Source organism: Artibeus jamaicensis, unplaced genomic scaffold (genome assembly GCF_021234435.1).
Source record: "Artibeus jamaicensis isolate MK-2021 breed Jamaican fruit bat unplaced genomic scaffold, CSHL_Jam_final contig_851, whole genome shotgun sequence".
NCBI classification, from domain to species: domain Eukaryota; kingdom Metazoa; phylum Chordata; class Mammalia; order Chiroptera; family Phyllostomidae; genus Artibeus; species Artibeus jamaicensis.
Window position 1 is genome coordinate 7,880,851 of NW_026521986.1, and position 20,917 is coordinate 7,901,767.

Sequence of the window (20,917 nt, forward strand, 5' to 3'; positions counted from 1 at the left end):
AAAAAGAAAGCAGTCCAATTCACAACTGCTTCAAAAAGAATAAAATACCTAGGAATAAACCTAACCAAGAATGTAAAAGACCTGTACTTGGAAAATTATAAGACATTAAAGAAAGAAATTGAAGACGATACAAATAAGTGGAAGCACATTTCATGTTCATGGGTAAGAAGAATTAACATCATTGTCCATACTACCCAAAGCAATCTATAGATTCAGCACAATTCCTGTCAAGATTCCAATGACATATTTCACAGAACTAGAACAAATATTTCAAAAATTTATATGTAACCACAAAAGGTCCTGCATAGCAACAGTGATCCTGAGAAAGAAGAACAAAGTTGGAGTAATCATGCTTTCTAATATCAAACTATACTATAAGGCCATAGTAATCAAGGCAGCGTGTACTGGCCTAAAACAGGCACATAGGTCAATGGAACATAATAGAGAGCCCAGAAATAAACCCACACCTTTATGGTCAATGTTTGACAGAGGAAGCAAATACATGACAGCGATCTAAAAAATAGTTCATTCAAGAAATGGTATTGGAAAAATTGGACGGATATGTGCATAAAAATCTATCTGGACCACCTTATACCACACACAAGAATAAATTCAAAATAGATTAAAGACTTCTATGTTAGGCCCCAAACCATAAAAACCGTAGAAGAAAACATAGGCAGCAAAATCTCAGACATTACCCATACCAGTATTTTATCAGCCAAATCTTCCCAAGCAAGGGAAACAAAAGAAAAATAAACAAATGAGACTATATCAAACTAAAAAGGTTTTGCACAGCAAGGGAAATTGTCAACAGCAAAAAAAGACAACCCACAGAGTGGGAGAACATATTCACCAAAACATCTAATAAGGGATTAATGTCCAAAATTCATTAAGTACTTACAAAACTCAACAATAAAAAATCCAATTAAAAAAGTGGGCAAAGGACCTGAATAGACACTTCTCCAAAGCAGATGGCCAGTAGACATATGAAAAGACTCTCAATGTGACTAATCATCAGAGAAGGGCATATTAAGATCACAGTGACTTGTCATCTCACAACTGTCAGAAGGGCTGTCATCAGTAAATCAACAAACAAGAAGTGCTGGCAAGGATGTGGAGAAAATGGGAACCCATTTGTTGGTGGGAAAGCCACTGTGGAAAGCATTATGGAGATGCTTCAAAAAATTAAAAATGGATCCTTCTTTTGACCCAGAGATCCCACTTCTGGGAATATATCTGAAAGAACCTAAAACACTAATTTGAAAGAACATAAGCACCCCTGTATTCATTGCAGCATTATTTACAATTGCCAAGATAAAAAACAGCCCCAAATGTCCATCAGTAGATTACTAAATAAAACAACTATGGTACATTTACACAATGGAATACTACTCAGCTGTTAAAAAGGAAGGAGGGAGGGAAGGAAAAGAAAAGAAAGAAAATTTTACCCTGTGGGACTATATGGATGGACCTGGAGAAAACTATGCTAAGTGAAATAAGCCAGCCAGAGAAATACCATATGATTTCACTCATATGTGGAAACTAAGGAACAAACTGAACTAACAAGGAAAACAAAGACAGACTCATAGAGAGCAGGATGACACCTAAGGTGGGGAGAGGAGATTAGGGATTGGAGGAATTAAGGGAAAAGTACTCATGGAAGTAGACAACAGTGTTGGTGATTGCTTGGTGGGAAGTGGGATATAAGAAGACTAAATGGCAATGGGGACAAATACCATTAAAAAAAGTAAAAAATAAATACATACCTACATACATAAACCAATGAAAATAATTGATAGGAGGATTTGCACACCAGGGTTCAAATATTTAAAAAAAGAAAAAGAAAATAAAAAATAATAGGGAAATCTTACTTAGGATAATCAGAGAAAACCTCTCTAACGAGTTACCAAGCACATGAATAAATAAAAACAGAACAGAATCTTTTGTGCTAGGTGGAAGTTTTGAGAACTATATTCAGCAATAATGACCACTTCACAGGCAGTTGCCTTCAGGCAGTTATCACCAATCAAGAACCATCAGGCAAAATCTTCATTAGTATTGAATACATGGTCTAATTCGGTGACTTCAAAATTCATTTTTAGTTACTAGTTCTTTTTTATTTTAAATAATGAATTTTCTTTGCCTTTGCCTACTGATCAGATTTCAAGGCTGTATATTTCAGCACTTCAGTCTATTCTAGGTGAATTATTTATTTCAATTTTTAGCATTAAAATTTAGGACAGAGAAAAAGTAAAAAGGAAAATTAGGTCTTTAATTTGAGGTATGGGTAAATGGCAATGTTTTTTTAATTACATCAAGGAGTAAAAGAGAAGAAACAAGTGTTGAAGGTAAAAAGAAAAGAAAATAAATACATTTTGGTTCTGAATGTGTTCAATTTGAGATATGTATGCAGCATCCCAGGAATGATGTCCAATACAAAATTAGAACACAAGTTGAGTTTAACATTTTTATTGTTACTACAGCTTGGTTATGATATTTATAATTTAATTCATTTCAGTGTTTGCCAAATTCTGTAGAAACTCTACTCCTGCATTTCAGATTAGGCATGCAGTCTGTTATGTACAGAATATATGTGCAAATATTTTTTTACATCAGCTACGTAATATAGTCTTTAAATGATCAGCACTAAAAAGAACACTTAACTTGATTATGGAAGACCTGGATTAAATTGCTGGGTCTCTACTTAATACTACATTTAAACAAGTTGCTTAAATTTTCTGAGGTTTATAATAACTGGTAATCCTTGCCTCCCCAACAGGGTTTATTAATTTATTAGATAAGGCTTTGCCTGGTGCTCAGAGAACAGTCATGAGCAGGTATTGTTCTCACTTTAACAAACAAACAGAACAGGCACCCAGTATTGTAGTACAGTATAATAAGTGCTATGATTTATCAGCAGGAATATAGAATAATGTGAGAATAACCATCAAAAGAAATTAACCTAGTCTTTGTGAAAACAAAAAAAGTTTTAAATAACCAAATTAGGATTCAAAAACAATTCCAGCCTTGCCCTCTGTAGCTTTTAATTATTGGGCAGCATATAAACTGAAAGACTCCCTGTCCTTTTGCATGTGTGCATCTATTTCTTTTATGTCAACAAATGTAACATTAAATATTATTTTGGATTTACACTTTATACATTCAGTGCAACATAATATCTTAGATTGAGCTTTGATCTTTTAAAATTAGTGAAAACAAAACCTATAAAATATATATAATCCAACTTTGAATTTCATTTTAGTACCTTCCTCATAATCTAATGAAGACAACTATGAATTATTGGATTTTTGTTTTGTTTTTTAATTAAAATATAGTTAACTTTTTAAAATAATTGTTCATTGAAAGGCATTGTCTCCAGCAAATATTTATCACCTAACATAACATTACTTTATTGTATTTGGGGGGAAAAAGTTCTTTCTTTTTTATATCAGATATCTTCGTTTAATGAAATATGGTTGAAATGATGATTTCCACTCTTCTTGCTTTATGACACAATGAGGTATCTTTTACGAACAAACTTGAGATTTTAATTTTTCATTTCTTTAAGTAAAATGGTTCCTAAGCCAGAAATCAAATGATATGTAGATTTTATTTAAATAAGAAGTGGGTAACATGTAGAGGGCTCAAGTTCTAAAGTGGTAATAGTCTCCAAAAAAACGATTTGCTAAAAGAATATGTTATAGATAAATTCTATTTTAAAGTGAGCAGGATTCACCACTTAATGAGGGCTGGCTTTCAATTATGAAAAGCAGGAGCATTTCTATTAAAAAATTAAGAGGCTTGAGGAAGAGAACAGAAAAGGAAAAAAATTCAAATTTTCAATTTATTATTCCCTATAATTATTAAAGTAGAGGATGTTCTTAAACCAATTCAATTATTCTTTTATACCCTAAGCATCTGAAGTTTGACCTTAAAATTAAATAAATAAATGTAGTCAATTGACCCATTTGTTGCAATTGACACATTTGTCACAATTAACACAATTGACACTCTTGTACCTTAAAGGTTAGAATGGAATTTTGTGTAAGACTAACATGCAAATTATTTTCCTCGTAGGGAGAAAATACAAGCGCTTTCTATTTAATTGAACTTAAGTTTACACAACAATTAAAAAGTATATTACAATATCTTTACATTAATAGTATGTTCATTTATAGATTGTCTAATCTTATATTCAAAGAAAGTGCATAATTATGAATTCTTTATATGTTTTTGTTATCCTTTGAGCATAAAAATTCACATTATTCTGAATAAAAGATAAAGTATTTTCTTAACTCACAATTTTCAATGATTAAGGCCTTCTGGAAGACAATGTGATTTCCTTTACATATAAAAATGGTATTAGTGATCCAGTATCAGGATAATACTTCCTCTGACTTTTTTTCTTAAAGAAATAGTTTTATGAACTATTTCATATTATCACCACTTTCCTTTGTGAACATCAGGGTGGTTATGTGACATGGCAAGTTCATTGCTAAACTTGAGGTTCACAAGTCTGTGGAGAATCTCATAGAGTTGCTGAAATTCTAGCCTAGATCATAGTACCACTCATAGTACCAACTGGGGCCTGCAAATTATTTTCACTATTTTTTTTTAAATTTATTTATTTATCTTTAGAAGGGAAGGAGTGAGGGAGAGAAACATGAATGTATAATTGCCTTTCGTGTGTCCCCTGCTGGGAACTGGCCTGCAGAGAAGTAGCCTGCAACCCAGGCATGTGCCCTGGCTGGGAATTGAACCACGATCCTCTAGTTCGCAGGCCTGTGCTCAATCCACTGAGCTACACCAGCCAGGGCTATTTTCACTATTTCTAAGATCACAAAATCATTAAGACTACACTAAACATTGTTTCTTTGCTTTTGCCTGAAATTATATCCACATTGGTATATCAACCTCTCCTCAGCTGTAAATGACATTATAGCAATATGGGTTAGTCAACAAATGCCTAAAAAATGTTGGAAAACACTAAATTAGTGATAATCAAATGTACATTCTCTAAACATAAAAATGTAAGTTCTTTTGTGCACAGTTTTTGCCCCATCTGATGGTTATTGAGCAATAATATTCTCAACATTGTCAAATCTAGCAGTTCTCATAGTGGTCTCAGCACTCCATCACACACTTAAAAATTATTAAAGACCCCACGTATCTTCTGTTTACTTGGATTACATGTAGCAATATCTACTGTATAAGAAATTAAAACCAATGAATTTTAAATGTGTATTTGCTTCAAATAATAATAATCTTTTATGTGTCAACATTTTTATGAAAAAATAATATTTTCCCAAAAAATTTGGAAAGGATGGCATTGTTTTATTTTTTTTTTCAAATGTATTTCAATGTTGGGTATAATAGAAGACAGATTCTCACATCTCCTTCTGCACTCAGTCTGTTGTAACATGTTGTTTGAGTTGAAGAATGTGAAGAAACAAATCAGCCTCAGTTACGTAGTTAGAAAAGGAAGGGCCATTTTAATAGCATTTGCAGATAACTGTGGATATTTGAAAACTCACCAAAAATTTACAATTAATAGCCCGTTAAAAGTGTGGAATCTAAAACCCTGTCAAGGACCATTTTATGCTCTGATATATTAAAATCCATTATTCTCTCTTGAACTTTAAATGAGCCTTCTACCAGGCATGATTTTGCAACACATATATAACTTAGAAAATATCAATTCTGCCCAGTGTTGGCAAATTTCATTTTATTATATTTTGAAATCATTTTTATAAATATAACCGCCAAGCTCATCGAGAAAGACTTGGAATCTTTGGGAACTTTCAAACTCACCGTAATACATGTTTTCCACAACTTTGATTTTTGCTTAACACCTAGAATTTTATCTTTGGCAAAACAATGATTCCTGTCTGTTTTCCTTGAACTGACAGGCTCATTTCATTCATTTTCAAGAAAAATATCTTCCAAATATCTAGGACTGAATTCTTGAATTGACAGGCTCATTTCATTCATTTTCAAGAAAAATATCTACCAAATATCTAAGACTGAATAATTATGGCTTGTCAGTATTCTTTTATTTGTTCAAGTAAAAATGATATTCTGTTCAAAACCTGACTGGTTCCGCTTGCAGTTCAAACAACTGCTTAAGTGCTTTTTCTCAAGACAGTCATCATCCTTTGGTATGGAGGAGAAGTATTTTATTCATGCTTCTCTTTTTGTCACAATTAAGGGACAAGTTTAAATTAAGTTAAATTAGTATTTACTGTTTCATTGAAGACAATGTTAAATGAAACTAGCTTTCTTTGTTTTAACTATTGATTTTTTTAATCTGATAGTACATGGTAGTGAATAATACAATGACTATTCCTACTGTTTGGACCTACTGCCTTAATTTTCACTAATGTGCCAAACCACCATTGCTTTTGTAGCATCATTGAAAAATGTCAGCATAATGAAAGAGGCAAATATCATAATACTATTGTTGAAATAATTTGGCCTTTGAACTTCTAAAATGGTCTCAGGGACCCTCAGGAATGTGGACCACACTTTAAGAACCACCAATATAATCAAATGAGCAAACTGCTTATGTTTCTCAAAAATATCCTGGGTCAAAATTATGTATTTTGAATCTTATTTGTCCAGTAAGACAATGTGGTCATGGTATTCTCAGTCCAGAGATCTTATTCTATGTGTAAGTGACCACCAGTACCGTGCTTGAGCATTAACAATGATTTGCCCTCACTCTATGAAGGGAACAGAATTTCTGCTCCCTGATTCAAAATGAGAGATGCTTCACAAAGTCTTTTGAAGATTCAAGACCAGAAATTGTAATTCCCAGCCAACTCTACTCATTTCCAATGTGATATTATTTTTGCATTTGGATAGCAACTAATGTCTCCTTATGATATCTTGTCTTCTAATAGATAGAGAGAGCCCTCTTTTAAGTCAAAGGTTAAGTCATAACCCAGTTGTTGTAAAATCATTTCATTAGAGATATAATTGAGGGAGCTCTTTTTTAAGAAAAAAAAGATAAATTTACAACACTTAAAATGGTGTGCTTTTAATTAAAAATAAAATATTTCAGCTTCCCTTTAAAAAATAGTATCAACCTGACATATCAATACTTAGCATTCGTTATATCCTGCAGGCTCTTTCACTCACTTGCCTTAAATAACCAGCTCCTATAGACTTGAATAACTGGTTTTTATTCTTGTTCATTATTGTTTAGTTTCTCCTTTATAGCAACTTGTTTGTTTGTGGTTTTTTACTATGATTGTTTACACTCTTACAGTTGTCCCCATTTTCCCCCACTTTTGCCATGTCCCTATTTGTTTTGCTAATTATTCTGGTTTTGTAGCAAAACAAATTTTGAGACTTCAAATAAAAGATGATTCTCTTATCTTGGGCTGGTGTGGCTCAATGGATTGAGTAGCAGCCTGCGAACCAAAGGGTCAACAGTTCAGTTCTCAGTCAGGGCACATGCTTGGATTGTGGGCCAGGTCTCCAGTCAGGGACATGCAAGGGGCAACCACACATTGATGTTTCTCTCCCTCTCCCTCCTTTCACCTCTCTAAAAATAAATAAACAAAATCTTTTAAAAAAAAAGATGGTTCTCTTATATACTTTTTGAATGAGAAAGGCACTGTCAAGCATGGTAAAGTATTTCATATTTTGATAAAACTGAAATTAGGTAATAGTATTATATTTTAGCTATTACTATGAGTTTATAAATCATTAATTAGGTAATACTAATATATTTTAGCTATTAAGAGTTTACGCACCATTTTAAGATCCTGTATATTTAACCCCCTGGCAATGAGCAAGGACAAACCTGATTGGTGGTGTTGCTCTCACACCAGTCAGGGGCAAAGCAGTTGTACAGTCCTGGGTTCATCCTAGCTTGTTGCCTGCATTGGTGGCCAGAGCTGGTTCATGCTTGGGGCACATAAAAAAACAAACATCCTTAGCAGGCAGCCAGTTAGCAGGCAGTTGGTTAGAGTGTGGTGCTAAAAAAAAAAATCCTGTATATTTAGGAGAATGTCATAGAACAAATGTTTGTAAAAAGTAAGAGTTTACCAATTATTTTGAATAGTTGTTCTATGACATTCTGCCAAATATACAGGATTTTTCATTGATTTTTGTTTTTTGTTCATGTGATTATTTCCCATTTGCCTTTATATATAATGATAATTGAAACTGAAATTTCCCCATCCTTTTCTAATTAATGTTGATATATTCATCATTGATGCTAAGTATAACTTAACTGTGAAATGTGCAATTGCCACTTTGAAGTCTGAACTTGAAAATGACATTTGATCAGGTAGCCTGAGAAGATATAGCTAACCAGACATTATTAGCTGTAGAGTTAAATTTTATCACTTAGTCAATCTGGTTAGGTTTTTCTTTTATTCTTTTAATAAAAAATAATATATCTGCTCATTTTAGAAAATTTATATAAAGAAAAGAAAGAGTTCCTCTAAGACTACACTTAATATATAACTGTTAAAATTTTGCTGTTATCATTCTGTATTTTTTTTTGTGCATTGAAATATTTGATTTAAATGGATCATATTGGGAAAGCAGTGAGTAAGAGTTCAGGTTCTGGAGTCTGAAAGGCCGGGTGATGGATTTCAGCTTTATCACTACTAGATGTGTAGCTTTCAGAAAGTCACTTCACCTCCATAGTCATAATCATCTCAACTATAAAATGAAAAATAATAATACTCCTCATTGTTTTAAGGCTTAAATTTTAAAATTCATGTAAATCACTTTTCACAGAGTTTGAAATACAAGTAATGCTCACTAAATGTTAAGTATTATTCAACTGTATAATATTTTAACCTTTCTTATTCATTTAGTAACATGAACATCTTTACATTATTTTAAATAATCTTATACAATGTTATTATTGATTATTGTTTGGATTCTAATTTGTGGATATAGTATAGTTTTCTCAGCATCCCCTATTATGGATATTTTAGTTGTTTGTTATTTCTGTTTTTAAAAAATGATGTAATGTCTGGAAGTTAAATATTTTACAGTTTTCTGTTAATTAAACTCAGCAACTTGTATTGATTGTACCTTTGTTTAAATTATATGCAGAAATTTTAAGCTATTGATTCATGTAATTTATATGCATACCAGGAAGAGATCAGTTTTACATCTTGATGAATGCAATTCAATAATATTCTAGAAAGAGCAATTTTTAGCATTTGTATTTGACTTACTGGCACACATTTAAAAATTATCTTGCTCATGTAAAAGTATTGCACTATGACACACTAAATGTTGAGGATCATTCCTAGTCCGTCACTTTGTAACATTATTGAAATAGACCTTAGTTTCTATATTCGTAACATCATGGTATTAAGTTAGTAGCCTTTAAAGTTCCTGGTAGTCTTATAAGTCTGTTCCTTTGAAATAGGTTTCTGCACTGACTGAATAAATATTACCATTCTGTTTAGCTCCTCTCTCTGATATTATATTACTATCCAATTAATGTAAAATAATTTACATTTATTTATTCAGGCTTTGTATTCCATGTTACTCCATAAAGTTAGACTATTGACTGAAAATTTTCATATTCATTTCAGATATTTTTTATTTAAGTCAAGCTGTTTCTGTTAAATGAAACAATGACTTCTCTTGGTGCCCACTGAAGTTTGTTACAAGAAGTTATAGGAAGATAGGAAAGTGAGAACTGTAGAAATAAAAGAATAGTGAAATTAAGAATGCAGCCTTTTGATTTCAAGCTTGATTCCTATAAGCTTCTTTTTAATTTTGTGCCAAAGCAGCTCAACAAAAATAACGTGTGCCATCATTATTTTGGCAGTAGAATTTACTAGATAGAGCCATCTATTAAACCTGTATAATTAACCAGCTATGTCTCACTCATTACTTTAATAAAGAGTAGATCCCAAAGTAAACTATTCTCTAGATTTTTAATTTTTAAAATGATATGTATTCTAAAATTGGCCATGTATTTTGCTCTCTCAATACATTGGGATTATCTGCTCTCTCTTCTCATTCTACTTTTACTAAAGACAAAATGAATTAATTCAGAAATTTATTGCATGAATATTTTAGCACATATTATATCAAATATTTTTGCTTTACTTGCCTTAATAAATCACAAGTGAAACAGAATTGTTTTACAGTGAAGTACCAATGGTATTCAAAGGGTTCAAATATAGTGACTTGAAATAATAACCAGTTCCTAAAAAGTATTTTATTTACAGGAGTTTGCTTAAATTTTGAGGTTTCAAGTAAAACTTTTTAAAATGTCCTCCTGTACATCGTAACTAGCAGAAACATTGTATAGCTGTACCAATATACCCTGAGGGGTATTGACTGGAAGACAGATAATTTCTAAGAAAAAAGTTTTATTTTCTGTCATTGATGCCCATACTTTTTTTAAAAAGTGACATAATAAAATAGTGTTGAAAATGTTTCTCTTTCAGGGCAATTCAGTGTAAATCAGATAATTCTAAAAATAGAATAGTTCAGCCCTGAGGCCAAACAAACAAAAAAGTTTATAAACTTAATCTAAATCAATAGAAAATATATCAGGGGAGAATCTGCATTAGTCATTTCATAATGAGATCTAAATTTAATGAGAAGATCTGAGATTCAGAGAATTTAATGCCAGCTGTGCTTTATTTAATTTATAGTTCTCCACAAAGCCACTGAGCCTCTCTAGACCTTAGTTCTCTTATCAATAGAATAAACACGTAAAATATACAACCTTTTCTCAAAAAATTTCAGCAAAGATCTTGAAGTGTGACTGCAATACACCCAATGATATGGGCACTTTATATGGCTTACCTTTAAATGTGGCTTCTATAAGCCTAAACTTTCTTTGAAATACATTTTAAAGAAATTAATATAAAATTATCTTTTTACTCTAAAATCTATATTTGCTTCAATGAAAACATAGCACAACTACTTATTATTGGCAAGAGAGTGTAGGATGGGATAATTTTTTACCGTGTTAGCAGTCAAAATGATTTTACAGTAAGCTCAGTTTTGAAGAATTGAGCTAAACCAGAGGAAATCAATAACCCATATTGTATTAGCTTCCAGGTAATATTTTTTGTTGCATTATTCTAGCATCCAAACCTTTATTAAAAAGGTGAATACGGCAGAATAATTTTACTACTTAATAGGCCACATCCTGGTAATTTACCCATAACAATAGATTCCCTAGTAATTAATCCCTGAGGAAAGATTCCCAGAATGTTGCAAAAGAAGCAATACAGGGCAATATTTTCAGACTACTTTTAATGAATATTTTGTTATGTATTCTGACTGAGAGGCTGAGGAAAATATTGAAATGGTTTTGGTCCTCTGGTTTATATCTTTTACAGTTTCAGCAAAATCCTGGTAAAAGGATACCTTCAGAGTAGAAAGATTATTAGTGATAACATTTTTCTGTTTTGGGACTTTCATTTTAATTTTCAATATATTTAATAAACTAACAATTTTAACCAATTCATAATCCCTGCAATTCTTTACATTTAATTCTCACACTTCACTAATATTGCAGTGATCCTGTATGTAACATAAACATGTACAATTTAACCTTGCTTAGTTACTGGTAGAGAATGTTTAACCTAACAGAAGAGAATGTATAAAATTAGATAATTTATGAGGTTCATAAAACTCAAGAAGAATAAATTAATTCATCTTACTCAAATGCTAATATTTTGTGATTACTTTTAAATTATCAGAGAAAAATAATATAAGCAATTGGATTCACTATGAATTTCTTTCATCTCCATCATAATTGATGAATCAGGGTTGATTAGAATAAATGAGAGCATTGCAATTTAAATTTCCTCGATTTGACTTTTTTCTACTTCTCAAATTTTAGTTTATATGAGACATATCTTTTTGAAATTCCCTTTGAAGATGTTCAGTATTTGGTATCAGCACCTGTTTCAGAAGCCACAGAGCGTCACATGGCACTTCTGAAATTGATAACCACACTGGGTTTCTAAAGTCTTCCTGTTACGATAGTTTTGAATTTACAACATCTGATTTATAAGAAGAAAATTGATGTCAAGCACTGACAAATGAGCTGTCTGCTCCAAACCTTTATTTAAAATAGTATTATAGTCTGAGTTTCTGTTTAGTGTTCGATGGCGACAATCTTTTCTCTTCTTATAATTCAGTCTTTAAGTTTCTATACTTGCAAATGGAACTGAAATGGTTTAGGAAAAATGTCTTCCATAAATAAATATAATAACAAAATTTTGTTTACAGAGAGATCTATTACATACATGTCCTCTTACAGGTATCAATTTTTGTCCTACCCATTTATTTCAAGGCCTATTAAGGGAATACAACTTTAAACTAACAGTCAGGAACTGCAGATGTTGTGCCCAGATTTAACATTAACATCTGTGTAACCTTGAAAAGATAGCCTTATGTTTTTGGATTTGATATAATTTTAAGCTTTGTACTAATTTAAAAAAATTAGGAAAAGGGTATTCACTTGTTACTGAAAGTCTTCACAATTTTTGAAAATTTCCAGAAAGCAGCATTAGACACTAGACTATATTTTCATGTGAAAATACATAGTTTCTGTTTATAATTGAGATGTTGTGAGTCTCCTTTTAAAGTGGGAAACAGCTTTTGATATAAAGATGTTTTCTGAGGTCAAGAAAATAGCACAAGAGAGTAATTCACTGTCTATCCAGAAACCCTGTCCTATAGGATGGCCTAAATTTGAGAATTCTAAATTTGAGAATTCTGTTTGACAAAGAAGAATGAGAACTGGTGATTATCTTTTGGGCATAACATTTAGTTAATGCTGATGATTAGTAAAAACTGTTTAGATCAAGTGAAACCAGAAGCTGGCACCATTCTTTTGTGCCAAGATGCTTTTCTTCAAAATGAAAGTTTAATTCTTAGTATTTTTCCTAAGCAATCTCTATATACTGTCAGAGATGTCCCAAAAGGGATAAGACCGTCTGTAGTGTGCCTGCCAGATACAATTCTGCAGCACGGCCAGGTTTCTTTTATTTGTTCCAGGGGACTTTAACACTTGGCATCACGTTGATATTCTCTACTGTCTCTGAATATGAACAGAAGCATCACAGTTAACTTGGCCTATGCTGGTCAGAGTGGAGACCACCATTCTGCACATGTAGGAATCCACTTAATGTGAAACTTCTTTCCCCTTCTTCCCCCGCCTTTTTTGTCTTCCTCTTTAAACAAAATCCTGTTTGTCATTACAGCTCTATTAAAAAGCAAAGGATTAGTGTGGGCCATGACAAAGTAACAACAGAGTATAAGGGAGATAAATGGAAATAGAAAAAAATACAATAAGAAATACAATTTTTTTAAAAGCAAAGGAGTTTCTAGTTCATATCTCATCTGATAAAACACTTTGTGTTAAGAACCTTCCTTTTGTCATTTGTATAGTGATATAAAACAGGTTTTTTAAATTGCAGCTTTATTTTCCCCTATCTTACCTAAGAAGAAAATTCAACTGAAATACAGAAAGCTTTGAGAAAGTGACTTTATCTGATATTGGTCTGGCATTAAAATTTTCTGGTTGGGCAGCACAATTGTTAATTAGGACTCTCAGTGACAGCTGAATAATCTCCGTGCTTGGGGTCACCAAGCAGAGGAGCTTCACTCTGTCACCTATTAAGAATGATGCTTATCAGGACTGATCTTTCCACTTGGGGAACCTTCATGCCTTTAATCATATCATTGATGTTTTCTGATACTACAGTGGAAAAGACACTAAAACACTGAAAGAGACAAAGCTCTGTGCATAGGTGTATTTGTAATTCTTTGTTTTTCATAAGCCAAATGTAAATGTAACACTACTCCAGATACTGCTTCATCAGAAATCTCCAAGATAACTGAAAGTAAGTGCCCATTTCTTCATCTCAGGAATAGTGCCATGACGATGATTAAATTCTAATGGCCAGCCTATTTGCAGAGCATGTCATATGGCCTTTGGGTTAGTTAACTCCTTGACCTCCTAAGAGGTACCTCAAAGAGTCAATTGATGTTTTTGCATGTATTACTTACTAATGCATAGAAAAATTTTTAAGTTCACTTTTTCTTTATTCTGTCTTTTTTACCCATCTTCCCTCATTGTAGCAAATTAGACGGCCGGATGAAAGCAAAGGAGTTGCTAGTAGAGTTGGATCCCTCAAAGTAAATATGTTTCTAACGTTTTTTGGCAAGATTTTGTCTATAGCCTACACTTCTTCCTTTTTGGAGGGTGGTGGGAGGAAGGGGGCTTTTTCCATTTTTCACCATCCCATTTTTTTTTATTTTAATATTTTTATTGGCTGTTGGGTCATATTTTTTGTTTGTTTCAGCTACACATAGAGCAACCAGCTGAAGGCAAGCTGCCAAATAACTAGCTTTGAATGGCACCACAAACAAGAAAACGGGCAACTGCCTCATTCCAGGTGCCTGTAATTCGGGGTTCTGGAGTAAACCGTTCCTCTGACTGATGTCACTGTGTGTTAAGTTCCTGCCCTACAGAGAACAAGTATTTATTTTCAGAACATTATCTTTCCTTTTACATTTTTTGTAAAAAGTAATTAAATGTTATGTTAGTATCATTACCATTTGTAATTTAGTCCAGGAAAATAATTATTATGAGATAATAACAGATATTTCATACATATACATAAAACCTTAAGAATTAGAAATTGTATATGATGCTAGTATAATGGGCTCAAATATAGCTAACAGTATTTAAGCACTCTCGATCCCCTTTGTTTTATTTTTTTAAAGTTAAAAATTTGACATAACAATCAACAGAAACAGTATATATCTAATGTTTGCCCATTCGTGTATATGATGTGCTAATATACAACTTAAAGATTTCTGATCTGATGGTCCCATTTGCTAGTTATTAAACATCTTGGGCACTTGATACTCTGACATTTAGTCACAATGAAAAGTTAAACAAGTTATCACTCTTAAGAATTACTGACATAGCCATTGATAACTTTGAACGCTGCCATTATAAATGCAAGATGGAAAATCTGAATTTTGCAATATACAGAGGAATATCCCTCCAAATTAATGACTTCTTATATCTCAATCCCATTTGTTCTTATAACAGGAGTGTTAAACTAATCGATAAAACAGAAATTTCACTGCACTGTGATGTCCCAAAATTCAGTACCTACCATGAAGCCTAATATTGAGTCATTGCAAAATTTTACACACCTTCAATTTGTTTCTATTTAACAATTTATGAAGCACTAATGTCCACACAGTTTCCTCTCCTTGCCTCTTCCGCCTTCTTAATTTTACTTTGTTTGTGTCCATTTATTTATTTGTGTGTGTGCCATGCACATGAGTGCACATGGATGAAGGTGTGTCTGTGTGTATGTGTCCTTTACTCCAGACAAGCCATCCTCTCTGTTCTCTAACACTGCTATATACTGGGTAGTATTTTTTTAAGTGTTATTTCACTAAGCATAATCAGAAGGGATGGAAAGTGTTGATTATGTCCTATTTCAAAAATGAGGCAAGATAAAATTATTCAGTCAGAAAAATACATTAAAATACGTTAATGTATCCCGATGGTGTAACAGTAGCATTCCTCACTGTCTGTCTGTGAGGTGTCATATTGTACCTTTGTCTTTAGGGAAAGGTAACTCCATAATTGTCTAGACTGTGGATTATGAATCAGACTCAAGCGAAAATGTGAGGAACAACATAACCTTTTGGAAACTACTGATAGTGAAATAAAGATCCAGTGGCATCCATACCTGCAGCACCATCTGCTATAAAATGGATCGTGTGTGAGAGTGCGTGTGTGTTTAATTACGTCTACATTCGGTTTTTAGGTGTATAGGAACAATCAAGTCGTAATTTTATGCTTATTGTTTTTAAGTGTATACATAGTATGATTATGTATATACACAAGTTATGTATAAGACAGAAGATACATTTTAGAATTCAGTCAGTTTAATATGGATGCAGCCTTAAATCAGAAAGTGTGTTAGGGAAAGAAAGGCAAATTTCATAATCTTTAAATTTATTACTCCATATTTCTACCAAATAGAAAAAATTTAAGTAAATCTATAAAGGATTATAAGGATAGTTACAGGATTTATTTTCTGTAATACTTTTGGGAGACAAGATGCAATAATTAAAAGAAAATATTGGCTTCCTAGTCATGGGTTTATTGAGTATGTATTCTTGTATTATACAAAGATCTTTGATGTGTTGAAATGTTTGCCAAAGGCAGTGAGAAATGTATAATGCTATGATCTTATTTTTAAAAGGAAAACTGAAAAGAGAACAAGTTGCCTTTTCAATTCGTTTTCTGATGTTTACATGTAGCTCCATCGAAAGCTGGAGGAGCTCAGAGATCACCTAGAAGGCAATGTGAAAGGATACTCTCTCAGAGTAAATGTACGGTTTCACTCGGTGATTTTTTTTCCCTAAATTTCTGCTGGCCGGTAATTCCAAATCTGATTGGTTTGTCCTCTCATCTCCATCTTTTTTACTTTCTGTCTCTTTTCTCCCTTTCTCTTTCTTTCTTAGCTGCAGCTTCATGCTCTTTGTTTATGAAATAAGGATTAAATTGGCAGAGCGGAGGACTCTTAGGCCACACTGATAATTGAGGTTGATTTAGTAACATTCTGGCTTCATTACAAAATTAAAACTTTCTTTGCAAAATCTGTGTTTCTTATACGATTAAATAATTTTCTGTGGCTCTTTCCATGAGACTTCATTTGGAGCTTTTCTGTTCATGACGTCTTCTGCCCCCAGTTGGACGTGTCAGTGAGATTACAGATGAAGGGCTGGATCCAAGTGATAGAGGCTTTATGATCCAATTTCAGTTGTCAAGGAAAATAATCAGTGTTAAGAGTGTTACCATAGTTATTCAGGCAAGTAGACTTTTTTCCAGAATTAATAGACTTTTCTCAACTCAGATTCTATTTTTTTTTAATTAACCGTAAGGTATCTTTTGTTTAAAAATAAGAAACCATCATGTAACATCTTACAAATACTTGAGATAAAGGGTAATATACTCAAGATAACACTTGGAAGGACAGCAATGCAGTAAGCCACTCAGTACTATACTTATATAATATAGGCAAACAGTGTTTTGTGACCATCAGCTCAGACTCAGAATGCTTTCCTGTTCTACCAAAATTGTCTTTTTAAGATAAATAGAAATAAATCTCTGAAATGGTATGTAGTATAAATATGGCAGAAGAAACACTAAATTATCATAATAAATCATTTCTGACTCTGTTTAGCCCTAACGTCCCATTCCTAAGGCTTTTTAAGAAGTTCCTATGAATTCTAGCCATGATTTTCATCTTCTAAGATTATTGCCATACATTTAATTCATATTTCTATAATAGCTTTGTTATAAAGGATAGAATAAAAAATATAGTAATATGATAATTCTTTGGTTTCTCAATTTGTTTTTAATTATTACCATATATAGTTATGATATCTCTATATTAAATTTTTTATTATGGCAGTCTAAAATTGTTTTTATTAGTATCAGTCATTAAATTCTAATAGCTAAACAGAGAAGGAAAGGATATCAAATATCTCATTTTTCTACTTCTTTCTTTTGAGCCAGTCCTTTTGTATTCATATTCTTAAAGCATTTAAAAGATCATCCATAATCAAACTCAGAATCTATTCCACTGTTTAAAAAAGACTAACAGGAAATCCAGGAAGCTCAGAGAGTCCCAAAGAAGTTCGACCCAAGAAGGAACACACCAAGGCACATCATAATTACATCAATCAAGATAAAATGAAGGAGAGAATCCTAGAAGCAGCAAGAGCTAAGGAGACAGTCCCCTACAAAGGAGTTCCCATCAGACTGTCAGCTGATTTCTCAAAAGAGACCTCACAGGCAAGAAGGGGCTGGAAAGAAGCATTCCAAGTCTTGGACCTGCATCCAAGATTGCTCTATCCAGCAAAGCTTTCATTTAGAATGGAAGGGCAGATAAAGTGCTTCTCAGACAAGGTCAAGTTCAAGGAGTTCATCATCACCAAGCCCTTATTATATGAAATGTTAAAGGGACTTATCTAAGAAAAAGAAAATAAAAAAGATGAACAGTGAAAGGACAGCAAACTCACAGTTATGAACAACCACACCTAAAACAAAAGCAAACTAAGAGGACAGCTAGATCAGGAGCAGAACCATAGAAACGAAGATCACATGGAGGGTTAGCAACAGGTGAGTGGGAGAAGGAGAAAGGGAGAGAAGGTACAGAAAATAAGTAGCATAGATGATAGGTAGAAAATAGATCAGGGGCAGGGCAAGAATAGTATGGGAAATATAGAATCTAAAGAACTTGAGACATGTGGTCATAAGCTAAAGGCGGGAATGGTGGGGGAGGGGTTGCAGGGTGGAGGGGAATGAAGGAGGAATAGAACAACTGTAATGGCATAATTAATAAAATATATTTTGATAAATAAATAAATAAATAAATAGAAAATTTTTAAAAAAGAGTAACAAATTTTATTACTAAATTAGCCTAAACATATCTGGATATTTTAAAAAACCACAAAGTATTCTGATTATATTCATTAATATATGTATTTACTGTCATATTCTTCCCTAACCAAACCAAGACTAGAAAATTGAGACTTGCTCAGGTCAGTCTGGTAGGGAGTTAGTGTTATATTAGGGTTAAATTAAAAGTTCCATGCTTTGCAAATTAGTTTATCTCATGCCACTCTTCAGTTTCTTTTTTCAACGCCTATACTGCATAGTACAGTACATAATGGCTGATCTCAGTATCTTCATCTTTGGTTTCATTTCAGTGTCAGTTTGTTGTCATTGCCTTTTTTCTGAAAAGATTGACTAATGGTATATCATTCTAAGATTTCTGTTTACTAGAAAGGTGTAGCAAAAAACTATCAAAAGGCAAATTGTATTTTCCCGGGAGAGTTCAGCTAAGATGCAAAACAATGTTTAGCTGAATATTCAGTTTCTCTCCCCCTTTAATTTCTGCTATCCCAGAATGCTTTAAAATATGCCTTGAACATTAAAAAATGTTGATTACAGAAGCAGAAAAAAGTTATTCTCAGTGTGATACACTATATAAACAGATTTTGTTTCTGTTGGAAGATGAAGTAAATTGGCAGATAGTGGCCATTCAGTTTTGTGAAAATTTGTTGGAGTTACACACAAGAATAAGTCTGTGGGTGCCTTTCAGTTCATTGAAACATTACCAAATATTTCATTGAGAGGAAACATTCAGAACCATGTTGCCACTTAAATATTTTATTTAGTAATTGTAGAAAGTGAGACAACATACAGAAGCTTGGAATAAGAAATTTATTAAATAATTGATACTTCAGTTAGTATCATCTACACAATATATTTTGTAGAGAGAAAAGAACCTTGCATTCTTATTTATTATGGATAATCAATAATTATAAAATAGAATATTCTGTCAAATGTAATTTTTGAATATTATTTATATACATCTTTATCCATCATTTACTCCTATATGCCAAAAAGTAGGATTTATTAGATTGTTGATTCCAAGTTAACAGTTTGTCATCTTTTTCTATACATTGTACAAAGCTGAAGTATTCTGAACCCCCAGTGTATTTTTGGTAATTTTAATGATAATAAAATTATCATTTTGTACCTAAGCAGAGTTTGTCTAATAAGTACAAACATTACTGCAGATCCTTAGATGGATAATGTGTTGAGAATAATGACAAGAATAAAATGAGCCCTGGCTGGTATGGCTCAGTGGATTTTTAAATGATGGAGGAAAATATCAAAAGAGCACCATTTCTTGACATGTGAAAGTTATATGAAAAAGTGAAGTTCTATTAAAACACAGCTACACTCATTTATTTGCATATAATCTTTGGTTGTCTTTGTACTACAACATCTGAGATGGACAGTTGCAGCACAGGCCATATGGCACACAAAACCTAAAGTATTTACTTCCTGATCATTGACAGAACACATTTGCCCAGAAGCGTTATAACTGGCTAGCATCAAGATGACACTGACCAAAAAAATTATTATTATAGAGGTTGTGTGAAATTATCTTCATTTTAATGCTTGAACAAAGAAGAGTTGCTCATTTTTCTACAGATGTTTTCACATCATCCTGCATGGAAGCATGTGTTGAAAAAGTTGATCTTCTGAAATTTTCTACTTTTACATTTTTATTCTTTCTTTTTATGTTGTTTGTTTTCCTAGCTACTTCCTCTTTATATCTCACACACACTCACAAAGTAAAACTCACTATGGAATTAACATTAAACCCTTCAAATATAGAACTATCATGGAAAAAGTATAGATTATAAATTCCTCTTTTGGGGGTGACCCTTTCATGTATAAAGATAAATTCCATTCTTCCTCTCTTAAACTTTTTAAACAATGTGTTTTTAAAGTATTTTTGCTGTCTACATTGCGCTTCTGTTTATTATGTCATTATTTTTTGATAAACATATTTCCCCTGGAGATTATGATCAATTTTTTATTTCTACTGAATGTCCTATTTGACCTCACCTAAAAATCACATCTTCTATCTATAAGAAATTTCATACAAATGGGAAAGACACCCTGACAGAAACAAGTAATAACCTCATACCTTAATATACAGCAGCACTTAAAAATCTAAAAGGTATCTGCATTGAATCAGCCAACTTTTGGTGAGGTGTGGAAGAATAGCTGGAACATCAGTCCTTAGGTAAATAAACATTCAGTAGCTTTTAAATGAGTAAACCCCAGTTGATATACTCTTCTTTCTTTAGACAAATTTCTGTGTCTTTCAGGTTTTGTATGTAAAACATTATGCGAGGCTTTCGGGTCTTTTTTTTTTTTTTTTTGACATTTTGGCATTTACTCATGTTAATAATATGCACTTCATTTATAACAATTATGTAACATTCTGGGTACCTTGATAAGCAATGTCTTATGAATGATAAAGATGGCCGT

At 32.5% G+C, this 20,917-nt stretch overlaps 1 protein-coding gene and 1 pseudogene across 4 annotated transcripts in view; both read left to right on the plus strand.

Moving 5' to 3' along the window:
- The window catches only part of GPHN (gephyrin), a 447,008-nt gene that overhangs the window by 273,597 nt on the left and 152,494 nt on the right, over positions 1 to 20,917 (plus strand). The gene's annotated exons all lie outside the window — the stretch shown is intronic.
- LOC119034825 (uncharacterized) lies at positions 7,784 to 7,928 on the plus strand (annotated as a pseudogene).